Source organism: Felis catus, chromosome A1 (assembly GCF_018350175.1).
Source record: "Felis catus isolate Fca126 chromosome A1, F.catus_Fca126_mat1.0, whole genome shotgun sequence".
Lineage (NCBI taxonomy): Eukaryota > Metazoa > Chordata > Mammalia > Carnivora > Felidae > Felis > Felis catus.
Genome location: NC_058368.1, coordinates 103,401,080 through 103,424,233, shown reverse-complemented (window position 1 = coordinate 103,424,233; position 23,154 = coordinate 103,401,080). Strand labels below are relative to the sequence as shown.

The 23,154-nt window shown below is 39.4% G+C and overlaps 1 long non-coding RNA gene across 5 annotated transcripts in view; it reads left to right on the top strand.

The window, feature by feature from the left end:
- LOC123385626 overlaps nt 1-23,154 on the top strand; it is a 435,444-nt gene that overhangs the window by 237,722 nt on the left and 174,568 nt on the right. The window contains exons 3-5 of one of the 5 annotated variants that reach the window (XR_006598526.1): nt 11,278-11,319; nt 14,027-14,095; nt 15,022-15,137. The exons of 2 other annotated variants lie outside the window; for them this stretch is intronic. This is a non-coding gene — a long non-coding RNA (uncharacterized LOC123385626). The remainder of the gene's footprint in view (nt 1-11,277; nt 11,320-14,026; nt 14,096-15,021; nt 15,138-23,154) is intronic. 2 more of the 5 variants (XR_006598527.1, XR_006598531.1) reach the window with 2 other exon arrangements.

Here is a 23,154-nt window from a genome sequence, read left to right as displayed (position 1 = left end):
CATTACTTTATTCCTAATGTTCAGCAAGATTTAATACGCAATATTTTAAAAGTCTCAGCCCAAGCTTTGTAAGTCATAGAACACCACAGGGGAGAGATGGCATGAGCATTAATTTCTTTTTCTCTTGGCTATTATAGTGAAGCCCTTCTGTGGCTACAGAAGCAAGTCCCCATTTTTTAATGTTATTTCAGTGTGAACCAGAATTTTCCCTGTTAGTGTGTTTAGCAGAGTTAGTGTGTCAGTGAGTGGAAGTAATGGTCTTAGAGAGAGATTTTATGCACATGAATTCTATCTCTACAGCCTGTCCTGCTCAGCGGCTGCTGTTCGCATGGTGATTGGACAAGTGCCCAAGGGCATAGGTGCCAGGCAGGGATGCCTTCACCCTGACAGTTTGCACAACACAGCACTGTCATCTCATTAGCAGGCATAAGCATCTTTGCCACATGCTGATTAATACAGGTGCACCTGCTCTCGCCATGTCATCCTAAGGATTAGAGTTAGACTTACTTTGTATTCCTCCAGGCTGCTAGCCATTTAATTTCATGACATCATTGGACAACAAAGTCATCTCAAGAGGTCATCTGGTTCAGGCTCCTGCTTCCAGGCATACCAATAGTTAACTACTGAAGGTGAATGGTTTTCTGTTATGTTTAAAAATAGCTAGTGGGTTGGTAATTCTACAATTTGTAGTCAGCTTCAGTGTTTAATCAGTCTTGTAATTGTGGTGGCCTGGGATGACTGGTAAAGGAAATTACATGCTTTTTTGTTTGTTTTGTTTCTTGTGGGGTTTTTTTTGTTTGTATTTTTCTTGTTACTATTTATTTATTTATCATTGTTTTAGTTAGAGGACAGAAAAGTTGCTTTTCAGGAGTTGCTAGTCTGTCTACCTCCATCCTGGAGGCACCCAACCACACACGGTTTTGGAGGATGTCCCAGAATCCAGAAGATTTTGAGAGAGCAAGAGAGAGTGAGCAGAGGGAGCGTGAGACAGAGAATCTTAAGCAGGTTGACACCCAGCGCAGAGCCCTAGAGGGAGCTTGATCTCATGAACCGTGAGATCGTGATCTGAGCCAAAATCAAGAGGTGGATGGTTAATTGACTGAGCCACCCAGGTGCCCCCTCAAGAAGAAGAATTTGAGTGATCCTTTTACTTGTGTAAATATCAAGCACCAGTTGTCCTTGGACCTTTACGTATTGCCCTTGTTGCTTGGTGGCAAAAAAACTGTGTGTAGGGAATGGAGAAGCCACTTGCTGAAAAGGGAACCACATGCTTCCTCACTTCACTTTTATTTTTTGTAGTAGTAGCAATAACTGGAACATTCCTGATAGATTGAGATCTTCCCAAGTAAGGTCAGATGGCAAAAATAAATAGCCCCTCCACACTACATGGTAGAATTTCTACATGGTAGAAATTACCATGGGCAGAGAGAGAGCTTATGGGCTGAGTTGTGTGTGCCCCCCTCAAATTCATATGTTGAAGTCCAAACCCTCAGTACCTTAGAGTATGGCCCTATTTGGAGATAGGGTGTTTAAAAAGGTAATTAAGTCAGAACTAGGTCCATTAGGTTAGGGACTAATCCAATGTGATTGGTGTCCTTATAAGAAGAGGAAGTTTGCATACAGATAGAAAAGGTCAAGTGAAGGCCTGAGGAGAAGGCAGCCTTATGCAAGCCAAGGAGCGAGGCCTCCAGGGAAGCCAAACCTGTCAACTCCTTGATCTTGGGTGTGAGAAAATACATTTCTGCTATTTAAGCCACCCAGTCTGGGTAGTTCATTATGGCAGCCGTAGCAAACTAATACGGAGCTTGAATAATGGTCTGGAGTCAATGCAAGTAGCCAGACCGGACATAGCACTATTTGGTGACATGTCCTACAGCTGACCCTAGTGAGGTCCTCCGACTCCGTCACATTCAGCACAGTGAGTATCTTTGGAAGGAGTCACTGTGCTTGAGAGTGAAAGTAAGGGTCTACCTTAGCCGTAGGTAGCCAAAACTGAGCATCATACTGGGGAGAAGATTATTCTCCCTTTGCTACCGTATCGAGAAGAACTATTCACTGAAGGTGTGGCTCTGCTTCTGAGGTAATGTGCCAGCAGGGAGGACTGTCTGCCTTAATAGTGTCAGGCAGGTGCAAGCAGAGCGACGTTCTCCAGTTTTCTTCCACCTCAACACTCAGTGAGCATGTACTTCCCACCCGATGATGCTATTCTAAGCACCATGTGTACTCATTTCACGTTCATAAGCGAAGTAGGAATTCCAAAGTGTTTCAGATGAAGAAATTGGACACAGAGAGCACACTCAAATTGGGATAATTTGAGTTTATTCATTTGGGGTTTTTTTACTCTTTTTTTTTCATTTCCTGTTAGTTTAATTTTGTTTGCTTTAAAGTATTTGCAAAATGTGAAAGGAGAGTAGGGGAATCACAAAGAATAGTGCAGTATCCTGGCCCTAGAATAACTGAAGAAGGGCTCTTACCGGAGAGAAGCCCAGGGAGAGGAGGTGTCTTGAGAGTGATTTCAGCAGAGCCAGTCAGCTAAGGCAAACCCTACTGTAGGGAGCTAGAAGAATAAATACCTGGACCTTACTTCCTATCTTCTGCAATCCTGCAGTCCCTACTGGCTGAACCCAGTGTCAACCCAGAGCACACATTTGCATGAAGATCAATTTTCTCAGGGTAAAAAAGAGTGGATGGAGATTGGAACTGGAGGGGCAAATAGAAAAGTTAAAACAGCTGCCCAGGGCCAGTCTGCTAAGAGGAGAAAGGTGGAATTTGAACCCAGCAGTTAGGTTTTGAGGAGCCACGTTCTGATTTTGTCACCAGTTGCTTAAATCCAAGAGGGGCCATCTCCTGCAGACAACGTGACACTCTGGTTCCAACACAGAATGCTCTTGGGGTCTCTGTGGCACCCTGATAGTCATGCTATTGGCTGGAAGTCAAGCTGTAATCAGGTTTTCCCAGTACCATAAAAGCTCTGGGAATTCTGAGTTGTAGAATGTGAGATCCATCTCATGATAGGCCTGATGGATACAGTCTGTTTTGTATCTGATAAAAATAACACATTATGTATTCATAATGTGTAATTATTTATGTGAAGTCTAAGAACAGACAAACCAAATCTGTAGATTTGAAAATGATTGCCTTTGGGGGGACTGGGTGGTAAAAAGCATAAAGGAAACTTCTGGAAAGAGGGGTTCCTTTTGTCCTCAGCCAGCCTCTCACTTCCTCTTGTTCAGGTTGGTTTTGCTTTGATGGATGCTCTGAACTGACTGCTCTGAATTGACCAATGCTAGCCACTTGCTAAAGGTTTTTGTATTTGAAGTCACTTTCATAGCTGACTTTTTACTTTTCACTTGGCTTTGAATACCATGGCCTCTTCTGTCACATTTGCCCAGTAATTAATTTTACTCTGTGCATCATTCTGATATTTATTACCTTATAATTTGTTTAGTCTAATGGCTGCGAAATAGTAATATTTGCACTGTGGTATGTTATGGTACTCAATTATTTTCTTATCAGGATCTTATGATTGAGGGCTGTGCTTGGAGCTTGAGAAACAACTGAATAGGAATAGCAGCTGTAAACATATGTAATTAATTTGAACACTAAAATGATAAAAACAGTAATCATCTTCCAGCAAGCCGTTCATTATGTTCTCTTCCGTGTATATGGCATTGTTCTAAGACAGGGATATGGCTCTGGCCCGCTCAGCTTTATTTCCCTGTCTGTGAAAGGGAGAGCTTTAGTGAGAGAAATGTCAGTTTTACCTACCGTCCTCGAAGGAAGCAGTGTGGTAGTGGAGAATGGATTCCAATAAATCCATTTTTCAAATCCTTGTTCAGCAACCTTCTGATGATATAACCTTAGGCAAGATCCTCAGCTTCTCTGAAACTCTATTCAATAGTAAAATGTCCATATTAATGCCTATGTGTGGCTGTTGTGAGAATTGAGATAATATATGTCAAATGCTTACAGGTAGAGCGCCCCCAACTTGGCACTTATTACTTGAAGATTCTATTGCTGGATGCAAGTTAGTGTCATGTATTTCATATCATTGATGATTCTCACTTGAAACTTAGCTTCTGAACTCTCAAGTCAGGGATGCTATTTTATTGTTTTTTATACCTTAGGTTACTATTCCTTGGGCGCTATTTGTAGCTCTCTGCGCCTAAGCTAAAGAAAAGAGGAACGGTCATCAGATAATACACAGCAGTGGCTCACGATTTTCCACACTGGGAACCAAAGAATGCAGGAGAGATTTCTTTCTTAGACACACACACATATCAATAGTGTTCTCCAAGGAGACCAAGATACTCTGCCAAATATGATTTTGTGGTACAATAAAAAGGCTTATGTAAGGGTAATTCTGTTTAACTCTGTGAGGTTCATGTGAAGCAATTAAAACCGTATTTAGAAGGTAAAGAATATGTATCCAACCCTCTTTATATCTTATCCCTCATATTAAAAGGGAAACTGAAATACAAGAAATCATTTATCCGATAAGCTCTGAAGAACCCAAGTATGTCAGGCAGTGTGACTAGTTGATAAAAAATAATAACAAAAATCCAGCGTCCTCATGAATTTGACGTTGGATATCCTTGGGTATATGACATGAGACGTATGTGTCAAACAGGGCTCTTAAATGCAAGCAGCAAAATCCAACTTTTAAAAAAAAATTATTTATTTTTTTTTTTTGAGAGAGAGAGAGAAAGAGAGAGTGCACAAGCAGGACAGACAGAGAAAGAGAGGAGATTCTCCCAGGAGAATCCACGTGGGGCTTGTACTCACTAACGAACCATGAGATCATGGCCTGAGCCAAAATCAAGAGTCAGATGCCTAATGGACTGAGCCACCCACATGCCACAGGAAACCAGCTTTTAAACAGAAAAGGAGTCTTCTTAAAGGATGTTATGGAGCTCTTAGAAACCTTGGTGGAACTGAAGAACCAGAATAGAGATGAAATATTTGGAAATAATGCCTCAAACACCACACAGGTGGCCTGGTGTGAAATAGGACTGGATATTTCCCTTAACACCTTGTGCTTGTCATCAAGGAACCACCCCCCTTTCTGTCCCAACATGGGAGAAGCTCCCACTACCAGAGAGAACTTGTTCGTGTATGAGCTTCTACGCCAAAGTGTGTGCCTCTGATTTGTGGATTCTGAGTCACTTGGCAGAGCTACTTGGGAAAGTGGTCTTCTAAAGTTTTGGGGTTCACTCTGAGATGCCACCTCACACCTATCAGAATGGCAAAAATTAACAACTCAGACAATAAAAGATGTTGGCAAGGATGCGGAGAAAGAGGAACCCTTTTTCATTGCTGGTGGGATTGCAGCCCGGTGTAGCCACTCTGGAAAACAGTATGGAGGTTCCTTCCTCAAAAAACTAAAAATAGAACTACCCTACGACCCAGCAATTGCACTACTAGGCATTTATCCACAGGATACAGGTGTGCTGTTTCGAAGGGACACATGCACCGCAATGTTTATATTTTATAGCAGCACTACCAACAAGAGCCAAAGTATGGGAGGAGCCCAAATGTCCATCAACTGATGAATGGATAAAGAAGATGTGGTGTGTGTGTATGTATATATATATATATATACATACACACACACACACAATGGAGTATTACTCAACCTTCAAAAAGAGTGAAATTTTGCTGTTTGCAACAACGTGGATGGAACTGGAGTGTATTATGCTAAGTCAAATTAGTCAGTTAGAGAAAGACAAATATCATATAATGTCACTCATGAGGAACTTACGATACAAAACAGATGAACATAAAGGAAGGGAAGCAAAAATATATATATAAAAACAGGGAAGGGGACAAACCATAAGAGACTCTTAAATACAGAGAACAAACAGGGTTGCTGGAGGGGCTCTGGGTGGGGGAATGGGCTAAATGGTTGATGGGCATTAAGGAGGGCACTTGCTGGGATGAGCACTGGGTGTTATTTGCAGGGGACGAATCACTGGATTTCACTCCTGAAATCATTACTGCACTCTATGGTAACTAATTTGGATATAAATGTATATGAGTAAGTAAATAAGTAAAGTTTTGGGGTTCTGTGATCGTGGCTGCCACCATTAGGTTTCATAAAAAGAGGAGCTTCTCAAACATTAAAATGAATAGATGACTTCATAATTCAGGTCGTCTCCATTAATGACAGATATCCACTACATTCTGTAAATGATACATAATAAAAAGCAAAAACTCTGTGAGTGGCACATGGGGGCCACCATGCAGTGGTTTCTATAAATGTAGGATTTCCACTTAAAGTTCTTCTAAGAGGCTTTCATGGCCACCCTACCTAGAGAAGATCTGTCCTCATTCTTTATAGCAGCACCCTGTTTATTTTCTCCATACCATAAATTGCAATCCAGTATTTTGTTTATAGGTTCATGTGTTTTCATGTATCTTCTCAATTAGGATGCACGCTCCCTGAGTTTAACTTGCTTGCCTTTTTCTGTTGAATCTCCACTAGGTTTTCTGCTACGTAGCAGTTTCCCTAGTGAGATTTCCACTACAAATCCCCACAAAACAGATGAGATCAAGGTTCAGCAAGATACCCATAAAAAGAATGGTTTCCTGACCTATAAAACTGCCGCTTATGTTATCAAACCAAAGAAAGAAAATATAAATTGCAATTGTTACAGAAAGTATATATAAAAAAAAAAGTCCTGATGACATCTGGGACTCAGATCCTTTCTATTTATAATCTTTGCCTATTGTAATATCAGTATATTTTATTTATTTATTTTTAAAGTTTATTTTTGAGAGGGAGTGCACGGGGGAGTGGCAGAGTGTGAGGGGGGGAGAGAGAGAGAATCCCAAGCAGGCTCCACTCTGTTAGTGTATAGCCTGATGTAGAGCTTGAACTCACGTACCATGAGATCAAACCGAAATCACGAGACAGACACTCAGGGGCGCCTGGGTGGCTCAGTTGGTTTAGCTTCCGACTTTGGCTCAGGTCACGATCTCACAGTTGAGGAGTTGGAGCCCCGTGTCAGGCTCTGTGCTGACAGCTCAGAACCTGAAGCCTGTTTTGGATTCCATGTCTCCCTCTCTCACCGCCCCTCCTGCACTCATGCTCTGTCTCTGTCTGTCTCAAAAATAAATACAAACATTAAAAAAAATAAGAGTCAGACACTTAAGGGACTGAACCACCCAGGTGCCCCACAGTATTAGTATATTTTAACAGGTTCCCATGAATAATGAGGATGGCATGCTTCATGTTCACATTCAGGAGAGAGAGAGCAAAGAATACATTGCTTCCAATCCTTCCCTTTATCTGGAGGACCTCACTTTCAGTAGGTGCTCACTTTCCCAGGGAGCCTGGGAAGGACCGTGGGAGGGTTGACCTGTCTGTATTATTGAGCCTGTCACTGAAGAGTGAGATTGCATGGTTATGATCCTGGTGCAGGGGAATGCTTAGACCCCAAAACAAAATCAGAAAAGACCAAAGGAGAAGTGGGGGCTAGGAAGAAAGCCAGTATTATTTCCTACGTTGTTAGCTGTTGCACCCTTTGAAACACTGGATAAAGTTAAAGATAACCTAGTTTAAGGATTTAATTTGATTGGTCCTGCCAGCACGCATGTCATTTGAATAGATACTGTGAGCGTGGTAACTTGATGTCTTGAACTCTGGAATCCTGTTGCTAATTTCGCTCGCTCTCAGTTTACGTTCACTGTACAATTCAGTGATTAGGATTAGGTGTTCCAAGTGGTATGATTGCTCAAAGAGCATGTGCTGGCCAGAGGATGAAAGTGTGTGATCCTATCAGCAACTGTAGTTATTAGTGTAATGAGTGAATTAACATTTTGGCTTTAGACATTAGTCTCTTGGTTTTGTCTTGTTTTTAATGTGAGTTGGTATCCCTAAGTCTGAATACGTGAAAGACCCTGAAAAAATGTAGCTTCTGAGGCTGCAAGAGTGAGGGCTGTATTAGTTTGCTAGGGCTGCAGTAACAAAGCATCACAGACCGGATGGTTTAAAAATAGGAATTTATTGTCTCACAGTTCTGGATGCTAGAAGTCTGGAATCAGAGTGTAGGCCAGTTGGTTCATCCTGAGGGCCTTGTGGCCAGCATCTGTTCCAGACTTCTGTCCTTGGCATGCAGATAATTTTCTTCTTGAACTTTTTTCACATCATTTTCCCTTTATGCATTTCTGTCTCTGTGTTCTAATTTACCCTCATAAGTACATCCCTCATACTGCATTAGGGCCCACACTAATGACCTCATCTGTACTTAATTACATCTTTAAAACCCCTGTTTCCAAGTAAGGTCACATTCTGAGCTACTGGGGATGAAAACTTCAAACCATGATTGGAGGGTGGGGCGGGCACAGTTCAATCCATAACAAAGACTATACCCAGGATGTGGCCATTGCCTATCAGGGAGGCTTTTTTTTAGGCAGTTAGTCTGAGATGGCTTTCATTCCACCTCCCACAATTGCCAGAGTAGAAATACAGACAGATTGCTGTGGGCACCCAAAAGAATGAGCAGTACTTTTAGGTAAAAGGAAGCCATTGGGAAGAAGGCACCATTTGTGTTTGGCCTGGAAGGTAGGTCAGACTGAGCTTCACAGAGATGATGGAGCTATTTAGAAATGACTGTTAAGGGGCACCTGGGTGGCTCAGTCGGTTGAGCGTCCAACTTCAGCCAGGTCATGATCTCGCGGTCCGTGAGTTCCAGCCCCGTGTCAGGCTCTGTGCTGATGGCTCGGAGCCTGGAGCCTGTTTCCGATTCTGTGTCTCCCTCTCTCTCTGCCCCTCCCCCGTTCATGCTCTGTCTCTCTCTGTCTCAAAAATAAATAAACGTTAAAAAAAATAAAAAAAAATGACTGTTAAAAGAGAGAAAAGAAGCAGAAGAAGCAGGAAGCTGTTGCACTAGTTCTGATAAACTGTGGTAAGTTTTGGTTGAGGGGTCGTTCAGGCATAGAAAGAAAAGGATGTGTGGAGAGAGCCTCTGCCACAGAGATGCACGGGGCCTGGAGACATACGGGTAAGGAGAGAAAGGTAGCGACACATTTGGGAAGAGGTGTTTTCCTTTCAGAGTTCCCTTTCATCTCCCCCCTTCAAATACGCGTGATATTATGAACTGCTCCGTCATCCTTTGACAGGCCCTGTGACTGTATTTGTTAGTAGTACGGATAATGAAATGGGCAAAAGAGAGAAAGTAGAAAGCTGTCTCTAGTGCTCAGAACACACATGCATAGGAAAGGAAAATATGTTTATGTGTGAAATATTTAAGCCAGACAGCTAGGTCTTTAGTTTCGTGTGTTGTAAGTTTGAAACATAAGCCAGAGACTGAGATGGCACGCAGAGAAAATTTAGAGTGCACATAAGAACCATCTGTTAAGGGAAGGAAATCAAAGAGAAGAGATAGTAGGTGGGAAGCACTCAATAGGCATATTATGGAATAAGACCCTGAGCCTAGGTGGAAGGACTCCTGTCTGGGGCCAGCAGTCCAAGCGTCTGGCTGTCTTACCACTTCCATGAACCTCCTAAATAATGAAGAAGTTCTTTGTGTGAAGTCATCTTTGAATTGTGAGCCTGCAGTTTCTTGGACACAACCCTCTTCCAAAAGGGCCTTCTTCCTTGACTAGCATTAAGCAAGCCAGCAGAAAACCAACAGATACCATTTTGCTTCTTGAATACTCATACTGTTTTCATCTCTTTGAGTCTGAGGGGTGGAAAGAGGAGGGAGGAGCAGTAACACCCCTTAGAAAGCTGCCATTCTTAGTCTTTATTTACTTTTTGTTTAATCCATGTCTGACATGTGGGGTAAAAATAAACTACCGAGAAATGTTAGAAAACTTTGGTGAACTGAAGTTCAGTCTTTAAGCTTGGGTGCCTGTCAGGATAACTTCAGTGCCTATTAAGGGAAATGTACATATTTGCTTTGATATGGAGGGAATAGGTGAAACACAGCGTGGTATAGGTAAAGGATGATTGAATTCAGTATGTGAAACCGGGGTGGGATCATGTCGGCCACTTACTGTCCCCACGAGTTTGAGGATACCACCCAGCCACCAGAGTCAGTTTCAGCATCTGTAGCATGAAATGTGGGACCAGGCAGATGGTTTTTAAACTCTCTCCTCTCTCTCTCTCTCTGTCTCTTTTTTTTTTTTTTTTTTTTTGACAGAAAATGAATTTATCAAATACACTCCTACTTAAATTCCAATATAGGTTCTGGTTGGGTGGGATAAGGAAATTAAGGATTTTAAGCCCCAAAGATTTTGACTTCTTTTTATTCCCAGAGCAATCCTTCCTGTGTTTTCTCGGAACCAGTTAGATTATCCCTAATACATTAACTAGTTCTGTATTGACATTAGTCCTAATAAGACATGCCGACTCAGCAGTTCCCTTTGGAAAGCACTTGGAGAATTTTGATGGTGATGGTGGTGGATGTAAGTGACTCACAGTACAGATGGAAATGATTGCACATTGTCCTAGAATATGTTACATGGCGGTGTGCACATTAGTGTACGTAGTGCGATCAGATCGTGACTAGAACCTAGTGATGGTCTGCAGACCTAAGAGCTCTGCTAAATCACCCTTGTCTGTCCATGTTGCTCTCAGAGAAGGAAGCATGTGGTGGTCTTATTGCTCCCATATCCAGATTTCCTCATGAGGAATTTCTGCTGAATAAAATTCATCCCCTTTGAACAGTGTTCATTTCTGACCGTGTGTTAATGTGTTATTTTGTGCAAGAAGTCACTGTTTTTTGATAATGTTACATGCAAATTTATCTTAATGGTGCCTTTGATGACCTCCTTTCTGATATATCCTGTGTTAATGTGTAAGGTAACTGTCAGAAGGCAGATTTATTAAATTTATAATAATATCTATGTATTTTTTTTCAACTCCTACATGATAGACACATTGGATACACCATGTCAGTCTTCACAATCAGGTGGCAAATGTAGGCATGTATCTTAATTACTTTTTCGTGGCAAGAAACAGTTGGAGAGGTTAGTTAACTTGCTCGAGATTTCAAAGTTGCGAAAGGGCAGGGCTTGGTGATTCTATCATATCCTGTGTCCTCTCCATTCCTGAGGGCCAGGGGTGAATATTCCTGGAGTGGGGACAGAACAGTGAATAGGACCCTCCACTGTGTCTCCACATACTGGCATCCATGTTCTTACTTAAATGTCAGGCATATTCTATGCCAGTCCTCACCAAATTCACTGTTTCTGTCTTCACAGACTCTAGATTTTACTTATATGAAGATACCTAAATGCACTTAGATGTTATTTTTCCCTCTTGTTTAGATTCTTACTCCCTCTGTGACCAAAGCTGTTTACAAGACGCAGGTATGTATGTAGCTATCATTTATAGAGTTGTTGATTATTTAATATGTGTGACCCCAGGCTCCTCCTCAGGAATCCAGCTTGCTTGGGCCTAGAAAACAGGACTACAAGACAGTGACATTGATTATAGAGGGGAAAAAAACCCCACATTTTTTCTTCATTTACCCTGAAAGTGTGTTCTTAATGCCATCCGAATAAATATTTTTTTAAAGTTTTATTTTATTTATTTTGAGAGAAAGAGCACAAGCAGGGGAGGGGCAGAGAGAGAGGGACAGAGAAGGAATCCCAAGCAGGCTCCATACCACCAGTGCGGAGCCCGACGCAGGGCTCGAACTCATGAACTGTGAGATCATGACTGGAGCCGAAACCGAGAGCTGGACGCTTAACCAACTGAGCCACCCAGGCACCCCTGAATAAATATTTTTTAACTAAAATTATGGACCTAGAATCTCTCTATAGCTACTTTTCACATGGTTGCCTCAGCAATTTTTCAAAAATCCTGTTAAATTCTTTCTTTCATATATGTTTAATTGAATACCAGGTATTCGTATGTAGTTTTTAGTACGTATATATCCATTTGTTATGTTCAGACAATGAAATCATGTGTTCATTTACTCTTAAAGGAGATGTGTACAATTTAGCATGAAAAGGAACTCTGTTTTAACCTCAAGTTCCAGTCACCTTCTGAAATCTAGATAAATGGCTTTAAAGAGACTAAGTCTTCTTGCACGTCAAGATTTTTGTTTACAAAACACAGTCCTAATGAGGTTAATATAGATGAATTTGGAACAAATGGAGTGAATAACTTTGAAATATGCAGCTTCAAATGTAATGGAAGAAGTGTTTGCTAAAATATGTTTCAGATTTCAGTGAATTCCACATATTTAGATAATATTCTAGTGGTAAATACTCCAGTCTCTCATACATTCTCATCTAAGTTGAAATTTTTGATCCAACATGTATAATAAATGTGCCTTTTTGTGTTCTTAAAGTATGTTATAATATTCTTTGTTATGTTCTATGACCAAGTCATATTTGAAGTAAAGGGGAAAAAAAGGCTAAGTAAATAAAATGTATCTTAATTCCCTCTGCATGTATAATGTGAATTTCATTGTTGCAATGAGAACCCACACTATTTATAGTGAGCTTGATGCTTGGGTTTGACAGGCAGCCATCTGGGGCACTGCAAGAGGCCATTTTGACAATGCAAACCTTCAATAAGATCAAAGTGTATCCAGAAGTATTAAATTATACCCAGATAGAAAACTATGTGTGCTCATTCTTTTATGTGAAATTTAACATTGATACATGCTCTATAAGTTTTCTTCCATGCATATACACAAAATCCATGCCACTGAAATGCTGAGAGATGGCAGGGGTAAAAAAAAAAAAGAATCTAAACTCGGATCACATGTCCTTTCCGGGATCTAACTGTGGCATTCATCTGACATAATAGAGTCTCAGAAACACAGTGCGCCTTCACTCTGCGGGGGTTACAAAGCTGTTCAGTGTAGGAAATCAGCACGTGAATATCTCTTCCCCTTGCTAGAAAATGAAAAACACCTGACACTTGAGAACTGTTAGTACATGATTTGAATGCCATTAGGGGCTGCTCCTACACATTTCATATTACAGCTGTGGAGTGTGTAACCCATGAATAGCACTTGTGTTATGTTTGCTTTAGAAAACTGTGTTGATCCCTCCAGGCGCTCTATTTGCAAGTACTCCCACGTGAGGCATAGAGCAGGGGGGGACTGAAGCAAACTGATCTGTCTTACAGAGAGACTGTTCTGTAAGGAAATATTTTTAGAGGCTGGAGTCATGGATAGCATGCCTCCCATTCCGGTTGTAACTTTGGAAAGACGATGGCCAAGGAGATCTTTTATTGACATAACAAAACCTGTTCGTTGGATATGCAGGGCTCAAGTTATATGCAACCATCTCCACACAGCTCAGAGTTTTAATAAAGTTTGACCCCACCTCTTTGGGTTTCGTGTGTGGAAGGAGGGTTATAACATGAATGTTTTTCTTTGGAAGAGATTGCTCTTGAGAATTTTTTGAACTACTCAAGTTGTGAAAATGAGATCAGGGATAATCTTTCAATATGTTATATGAGGTTTGTATTTCTCCTGTGTTTCTTTCAGGATGGCCTTATTTTAACATTATAGGATTGCAGTAAATTCTCTTAATTTTTCTTTATATACAGTTCAGTCTAGACCAAAGTGATAGATTTTAGGAATATGTAAGCTGATGACTAAGCTTGCTTTTGAATTAAGGAGTGCATCTTGAAAATGATAGCTTGGTTTCAGCTGTAATTTTCTGTTTAGATCACAAATTTTATATCTTAGCTCTTGTGATAAAGCCCCTTGGGTTATTTTAGCACTTTATGTTTTTGATTGTAGGTGGCTGTCAGTATTATGCAGGTGTCTCTGTAAAGGAGCTGGGCTTGGAATATGGTTGGATGTGAAAAGGAAATGTCAGTTAATGAGCAGAGGCTGTGTGATGACGATTTACATACTTGACTGCGTTTAATGCTCACACACAAGCTCATAGACACTCCACAAGGTAGATGATATTATATTCATTTTCACAGATGTGGACAGTTTCTGAAATTACCAACCTAGTGAATAGCAAAGATGAAAGGCAAAGTCAAGTTGTTCTAATTCTAAAGTACATGCTCTAAAACATTATCCTTTATTGCCTTCTACAGATCATTGTGAAACTTTCTCAGAATTCACCTCTTTAAAAGATCTTTTCCGGTGCCTGGGTGGCTCAGTCGGTAAGCGTCCGACTTCAGCTCAGGTCATGTTATCACGGTTCGTGGTTCGAGCCCCATGTTGGGCTCTGTGCTGACAGCTCAGAGCCTGGAGCCTGCTTCTGATTCTGTGTTTCCCTCTTTCTCTGCCCCTCCCCTGCTCACATTCTGTTTCTCTCTCTCAAAAATAAACAAACATTAAAAAAATAAATAAAAGATCTTTTCAAGTCTTGACATGGCTCTTGCTTATTGAACAGATTTGTCTTCCTCTTTGCCTTCTTAGCAAATATCTAAAGAACAGTTTCATGAACTTGATAGAATTCTATTCCTGCATGTAGTGATTTGCAAGCTTGAATGTTCTTAGCTTCACCTGGAAAGCTTTCAAAAAATACCAGTGGCTGATTGTACGTGACACCATTTTCATCAGAATCTCTGGAAGCTGAGCCAGGACATGGGCATTTTTGAAGATTTTCATGGTGATTCTACAATATGGCCAGGTTTCAAAACTTGTGCTATGTATTGACATAAAATGCATAAGTTCTAGTTTTCCACATTTCTTTCTCAACTGTAGTAAAAAATTGTAAAGATTTTCTATCTTCTTGGAAAAGCAAACTGGTAGTATCTTTGTGTATTTCCACATGGGCTTATCAGCCCACCACTTCTCCTAATAGATATGCTTAGAGGGTGTGTTAGATCTGTCTGCGTCTGTTTCCCCAGCTAAGAAACGTGGGGTAGAACTAGCAACATGGAAGGCAGTGGAGATTTTTAAAAATCAAAGTTGATACCACTTGGTCTTAAGATATTTTCTCTCTTCTTCCCAACAATTTAAAGGACTTGTCATTCAGAGAGCTCTGCCTGACTGCCCCTAGTGTCTGTAATCACTTTCATTAGAGGTGGGGCCTAGGTTTGTATCTGTGCAATGACCACTTATCTGATATCTGTTTCTGCAGCAACATCCTGGTACTGAATTCCTTCCAACCATTGTTACCTTTATTTGCAATTGAGTTAGTTGATGACTGCCTAGGCTCTCCCGGTTGGCTCATGCCTTTAAGCCCAATTCAGTGAGGTAAGTTTATACAGATCTAGATTTTTCAGGTGGGAGTTGGCAAACTTCCTTTTCTCTGTTATTGGCAAAGATGAGGAATAATAGCACATTTTCCTATTTTGGTAAGAATGTTTACTGGCAAAAACATCACCCCTATCACTGAAAATGGCAACATCAAGTGTCACATGTATCTAGAAAACTGAAGTCTCTCTCAAGAGGCAATGCTATGAAATCAGGATAGATTTTACCTGAAAGGAAGCCTGTTGTTCTCAAGAAAAATATTTTGGGGGATCCATGTGACATCACATTTTCACGCCAAATGAATTATCTTTGGGAGTTGGTGAAGGTGAAGCGAGTACCCTCCTCTTTGGTAACTGAGATACAGCTAAGATTTATAAGCTGTGTATAACGTCTGGTTGCCTCTTCTGATCTACTTACTACTATTTTTCCACTCTGTATTTTGCTCTGGAAGGCTGAAGTACACAGACTATAAAAGCCTGCTTCCTTGTACTCTGGCTGTAAGTTGGCCAGTGGGATTATTGACTGGTGATTGGTTTGGGATGAAAATAAAGTAAGGATATTCATCTAATTTCCTCTTTATGGAGTCTGTAGAAATTGTAAGCATTTCTTTACTAAGGCCTGTGGTTTTTATTAGGTGGAACTCTTTATATAGCTGTTCTCCCTAATTTAGCTGTTCGTTCCTCTTGTCCATTCATGCCTAAGGGGGTTAAATGACTTCCCTTTATTGCTTGCCCCAAGGATCTACAATATTTGTTTTCTCCCAAACCTACCTACATCTTTTGGTAAAACTGTCAGTTTGAGTGTGCCATCTCTAAGAGATAATTGTAGGAAGAACATGGAGCTCCAATTGTAGAAGCAATCCGAAGTATGATAGCATTATTAAACTTAGATGTACCTGACAATTTTCCTGGGAAGCACTCATCTTAAACTCTAGGTAGAAATGTTGGTTACTTCTTGAGGCTATTTTTCTGGCTTTGTATTTCTTCTTTCCCTGTCTCTCCTTCCTTTCTTTCCTTCCTTACATCCTTCCATCCTTCGTCCCTGCCACCTACTTTAATTTGCTATTTTGCTCAGAAAAATTTGATATCCACAGTTAGTTTTAACCTAGAATTATAAATTTAGGGAAGGGAAAAATATATAGCATTTTTAGGGTCATAACATATTGATAAATCATTGGGTTTTTTTTTCCAAAGAACGGTTATAAAATACTATAATAGTTAAAATATTTAAGTCTGATCATATAGCAGTCATTAATTTTGATTGGCACCAAAATTAATCCATCAGCTTTGCAGGCATATAGTAAGATTGTACTTCTTGACTCTCATGTGATTGGAAGAAGTAATGTGACTGATAATTATTTATGGTCAATAATTTGTGAGTGGAATTGATGATGTCACTTTGGGGCTGGCTCATTTACTGTCAGTGGGGGATCCTTCAGAGTTCTTTCCATTTACAACAATAGTCAGAAATTTGCATGTAGTGCATGATCCATCAACTCAAGTCCCAGAATAAAGATGACCCGGAATGGAGTTTTGAACAACTTTGATTACATGTAGTGGGGGTGAGAATTTTTTTGTTTCCAGCTCTCCTAAGTATATGCTGTATTAACCAGCTCAGGCTGCTATAACAAAATACTCGAGACTGGATGGCTTAAACAACAGATATTTTCTTTTTTGTAGTTCTGGAGGCTGGAAATCCAAAATCAAGGTGCTGGCAGCTTAACTTCCTGGTGAAAACTGTCTTCCAGGCTTGTAGGTGGCCACCTGTCCTCCCAGTGGTTGGAAGAGAGAGAGCTCTCGTCTCTCTTCCTCTTCTTACAAGAAGAGGTCTCTAGCATGGGGATCTACTCTCATGACTTCATCTAAACCTAACTATTTCCCAAAGGCCCCACCTCCAAATGCCATTACATTGGGGGTTAGGGCTTCAACATGTGAATTTGAGAAGAGAGGATACAAACATTCAGTCCATCCCACGTACTAAGATATCCCTTATTCACATTCAGATTAGATTATCCCTAATAATGGAATTAATTTTATTGATTTGTATCTTCATATGCTTTTTTTAATAGAATGAAAAAAGGGTAAAGTTATGGCCACTGAGATAGAGGAATTATATGCAGACTATGTTGCAGAAATAGCTGCCAAATTGGTGACAGAAAGAATTAGAAAAAATGAGGATACTTTGTGCTTAAGTCCACACTAAATTCTGGTATTGGGACAGAAAAGTTGGGCACATAATATATGCTGAACTGTGGCAAACCTTTTAATAATGTTTAAGAGACACAGAAATCCTGTAAGAACAGTCACAGAAAGTATCTCTGGAGCACCTTCTGTGTGCTAGGCCTTTTACTAGATGCTGAGGGGATAGCAGTAAGGAAAATAAACAAGGTCCCTGCACTCAGAGAACTCACCTGGGAACATGAAGGAAAGGCAGCAAGCAGGGACACCAAAGAATGGTTAAGGGCTGGAGGAAAAGGCAGGAGCAGATGCCCTGGGAGCGGATAGAGAGGGTGTCTAATCTTGACTGGTGGCATCAATGAAGGATTCCTGGATGAGTGTCTAGGCTGAGAAATGAGTTATAAGAGTTAGCCAAGCACAGAGAAGGAAGAGTTTTCTAGAGCTAAGTTGATGGTCTATATGTGGAGAGAGGCAGACATTTCTTAGGAAGTAGAAAAAGTATAGCAAGGCTTTTTTAGCCATACTACAGGCGACTGCCTGTGGCATTGGGGAATTGGCCTAGAAGTGCAGGGGAGTTGACTCACTGCAGGAAAACTTTGTCAAATGGGAAACAGGAAAGAGGAGGGTTATGAATAGATCAATTCGCTTTCTATTGCTCCGTCTAAAACAGATGATGATGATGATGATGATGATGATGAACATGCTAATGTTTCTTGAGAGCCTAGTATGTATTAGGTACCATTCAAAGCACTTTAAACTCACCACCACATTTAATCCTCAGAACACCTCAAAATCCTAATGTACACACAGAGAATTTGAGTAGTTTGCCCAATGTGGCATTTTTATTATGTGACAGAGCCAGGCTTTGAGCCGAGATCTGTTGAAAGCAGAGCTTGCCCTATTCAGTCAGGTGGAGGTTGGGCTTACTGCTAGAAAGGGAGAGTCTAAATGGGTTGGTGACTACCTGTTAAAAATAGCACTTAAGAAACCAGATGGAAATTGCCCAGCACCATTACAGTTTGTAACTAGGTGATAGATTTGGTCTTGTGATTTCCCCCTCCTCCCTATGTTCTTGAGTATAGGGTTGCAGTTTCAATGGTGCCTTAAAGTGTATGCAGTAAAACACAGCTGGTAACTGACTTTAACTGTAATTATTGGCCTCTTACCAGTATTTAAAGATGCATTGCATGGATCAGTGCTTTGAACTTTGCTTTTTAGTTTTTATCAACAGTGTACCATTACTTTCCTATGGACCTTTTCTTCACCTTTATTTAGATCTTGCACTGGTCTATAATTACATGAAACCAAAAATTCTCTATGGATTGATTTCCATAAATTACAAATATGTCATGCGTTATGTTACTAGACAAAAGGTCAGCAAACCAATTTGTTACACCAATAGCACATTTACTAGAGCCTGGACAATGATCCGTTTGTTGAGAGCCTTCTGGTTTTAACTCTTTAGCTTGGGTTTCAACAGAAACACAAATTGTATGTAAAATGGAATTTAAATCACTGTTACCATAATAGTTAAAAGATTACATAATTTTGAATAGGCAGTTGTGAACTGACTTTTGAGTGTAACACATTTATTTTTAAGTCAATATTCTGTGATGGGGGATGATACGTGGTATTTTGCAACATCCCAAGTACATCAATTCCAAATTAATCCTGTCAATGTAAAAACTAATTTTATCATATTAAATTGTAAGTTTAGTAAAAGGAATACTAATAGCTTATTGTTATCTTAAAAATAATGAAATATTACACATTATGCAACTTGAAAATTAAGGCAGATTCTCTCAGTGCCTTGAGTGGTCCTTATAATCAATTAAAAATGAATCTAATAAGATGAGATTTAAATGGCACGAGTGAGCTAATTAAGTTTCAAAGAGGAACCTATATCCTATCTGGCAGCAGCTTGTTTGGAACAGTATTCATCACATGATTTTGGTATCTCTCCATTCTGCAAATGTGAACTCAAAGACTTTTGGTCCTTCCCTTAAATGTTTCTCATTCTCTTTCAAAAACCACAATAACCCCTATGTCTACAAATAACAGCACATTTTTGTTTTCTTTTTAATTTTTTAATGTTTATTTATTTTTGAGAGAAAGAGAGAGAGTGCGAGTGGGGGAAGGGCAGAGAGAGAGGAAGACACAGAATCTGAAGCAGACTTCAGGCTCTGAGCTGTCAGCACAGAGCCCGAAGCGGGACTGGAACCCAGAAACCGTGAGATCATGACCTGACCTGAAGTTGGACACTCATCCAACTGAGCCACTCAGGCACCCCAACAGCACAGTTTTTCAATTCTCCTGGAGTTGAAATGTTACCATTATTAACTTCCCTCTTCTCCTTGTCCATTACCCAGTGTGATGTCAAGTCCTGATTTTCTGGTTGTAGCTCCCCCCACTGTTGTCACCTTTTTAGTGCCACTTACCAACAGCAGAGCTTCATTTTCTCTTATTTTGACTATTAACGGGTTTTTCCTGCCTTTGGTCCATAATACACATTGATATGTGATTTTATTGCTGGGACGTAAGACTATTCATGTCATCCCCTTCTCTCAAAACATTCTTTCTCCCACAGCCTGCACTCCCAAATATCCTGGCATCATTCCAGCCTGGTATATCCCATTTCTTTTCCAACCACTGATTCTCATGATTCTTGCATTTCTTAGATTATTTATTACCCTCAAGGTATGCGCTACTCTTTTGTGTTTTTGCTTGTTTCTGAAATCACCAGCTCCCATTTTTTGCCCGCCGATATCTTTCCTTTATTTCACAGCTCAGTATAAGTGTTTAGCCCTATTTTCCTGCCTAACAGTTAAATCATATTACTTATAATCTACTACGAGTTATTTGTTTACATTTACTACTACCACCACCTCTATATGTTCATTGTCTCACACATTCTTCACACTATCTTCATGGCATATATTTAATGTTTGCTACTTTAAATAGGTGATAGACTGAGACTGAGAATTTAAATAGCTTCCCAAAGTCACATAGCCAGCTCTAACAATTCAGGACCAAAGCTATATCAGGTTACTCTAAAGCCACAGGACCCTGATATTGTATGGCAATCCATAGGCACTTTCATACCATAATTGGGTGATACGTATACTTACATAGACATACACGCAGGACTACTATAGTAATGTAGGTGATAGACATAACTACTGTAATGTAAATTTAGGCGACTTTGGTTTATTTTGGAGTTTTCAGAAATATTCTGACTCGTAGCCAATTAATGGCATATTTAACAACTAATGTATCTTCTAGATTTCCTGAGTGCCTTCCTGATGAAAGGTGCCTGCTGTGCGTCACACTACATATGAAGGAATGAATTCCTCTGAAATTTGAGAGTGTTCTCACCAACCAAAGAGTGTTTATTCCTTGAATACTTGGTGGATTCCATCTTTTGTGGTTGGGCTTATGATCCTCAGTAGGATTCTGAGAATAAATTAAAGAGGCGGACATTGACAGTGAAACAGAGCTGTTCCTGTGCCTTAAGAGCCTTGCTTTACCTTTAGCGACAACCAGGGATTACGTTCAGTAGTGCCTGGGCCATCTTGTGCTGGTGTGGGGCTATAGGACAGCACTGTCCTAAGTCACAGGGAATCCAGGAAGAGGCAAATCACAGATGTAACAATTAAGCTGTGAGGCAGCTTTGGTTGCTCCTTTGTTTCTCTACCAATTTGGGATCTTTTGTGTGCTTTTTTTTTCATTCATTTTCCGTTCTGAGCTCTCCTTTGCTAATTAAAATTCTAATCACTCTGACAGCTAGAAATAGAAAAAAATATATATATATATATAATTCTTCTATGCTAGAGAAGGTAATTTCAAGGTGTTTTAGCTGCCAAAGAAATAAACAGAAATGAGACAAAGAAGCTAGTTGTCAGAAGGACAAATGAATTCTGTTTTCCCATTCCACCTAAAAATAAGAAACTTTAGCAAAGGTGACACATTCCTATTTGGCATTGTAATAATTCTAAACACCTAAAGGATAATAAACATGCTTTACTTTCCTATAGGTAAAGGGTTTTTTTTTTTTGGTGAAAATAGTCTTTTCTATATTTCTTCATGTCAAACATAATTTACTCTTCTTGGAGAGACATGTAAAGTAGAACATCAAAGGTTTGACTTGATCTCTGTGATATTTTGTTTTTGAAAGTGTTTCCTTTTAATCTTTGATTTTTTTAGATCGTCATTAAATATTTAAGGGAGTAGAAATCCATATTTAAAACAAAGAGAAATTTGTGGTATGATTTCTTTAATAAAATTGTGATGTTAAATTTTAATGCCAGCTGGTCTAGAAATGTTAAATAAAATTGCATCCAAGATGTACTTGAAAATGAGTTTGCTAGAAAGGTAGATTTCCGGAGAATTTTTCCAACTAAATTAATAATCAGACTGAGTTGTGACTGTGTCTGTGAGGGACCCAGAAATTGGGTAGAGTTTGAAAAATATTTACCAGATAAGCTAGTCTCTGAATTTTTTGACATTGACTGATTACTTAATTTTACTAAATTGACCGTACACTTGTGAAAATACAATGAATTGGCTGACTGATCCAATGTTATTTAAATCTAATTGAATATATGTGTAAAAAAAGATGCTGTTAATCAACAAGGGTCATTGAGTGATTCATACTAGACATCCAGATACTTACATAGGTTTACGTACAACACAAGGCCTCTAAGGTTTTGTTATGAAATAGGGTTGTTTATTGTGTGATATAATTTTCAAAGAGACAGTAGTTACAGCAATGTATTTTTCAAACTTCCACAGCCTAGCCAACTGAAGATTTATTTATATATTATTTTTTTATGTATTTATTCATTCATTTATTATTTCATGACCAAAAATTAGGATAAGATTATACTGATTCAATAAAATCTACATTCAGTGGTGGTTATAACTGTTCTTTTAAATCCACTGCATACACATATGTTTTCGAATCAAATAGCTGGTGTAATTCTTTATAAAAGTACACCTTCGCTGTGTTATTTTATTCATGAGCCAAACTGTGTTTTTGTTGTTCTTGTTAAATGATTGATTCAGTAAGTGTATCATCCAGTAATAAGGATTTAATAACCCACAGATATCAAAGAGTCCATAAGAAGTGAGTGTTGTATCTGTATCAACTTCAAGAGACTGATATTCGTAGAAATACCTAGGGAGAGTACTACATGGCTCATATATTGCTGTGAAATATTTAAATCAACTAATGTTCTTTTTTACCTTGTAACGTAGCACACAATCATGAATGAATGATTTATTGTTGTGTTTATTCTACAATGCTTTTGAAGACACAGTGCTTTAATGATGAGAGCCTGGCAGAAATTTCATGGATAGAGATGGTATAGATACTGTTGAGCTAGTAAGTTGAGAATGTATGAAATTAATCATAATATTTTCCAAAACAGAAAGAAAAAGTCAGATCATGAATATCTCGATGTTTATTGGCAGTGCACTAGGTAAAAGTTTAAGTCTCCAACAGAATATTCGGGGATCATAGACCTGTTAGTAAATATCTGGGTTGTTGTGAGCAAAATCACATAATGTCTCTGAGTCTCAATTTCCTAATCTGTAAAATAAAGTCAATAATAGCATCTCTCAAACAGTAGTTATAGTTGCTCATTATTTTTCTGTATGAATATAAAGGGATAAGACAAGCCCTAGCTATTTTATCATCATTATGATACATTTTTGTAATTGTTATTGAATACCTGCAATGTTTAAACTTTCATGCTAGGAATTAAGAGAGACAAAGATGAGTAAGGCAGCAGCACTGACCTCAAGAACCATTTAATTTAGTAGTAGAGACAGCTATGCAT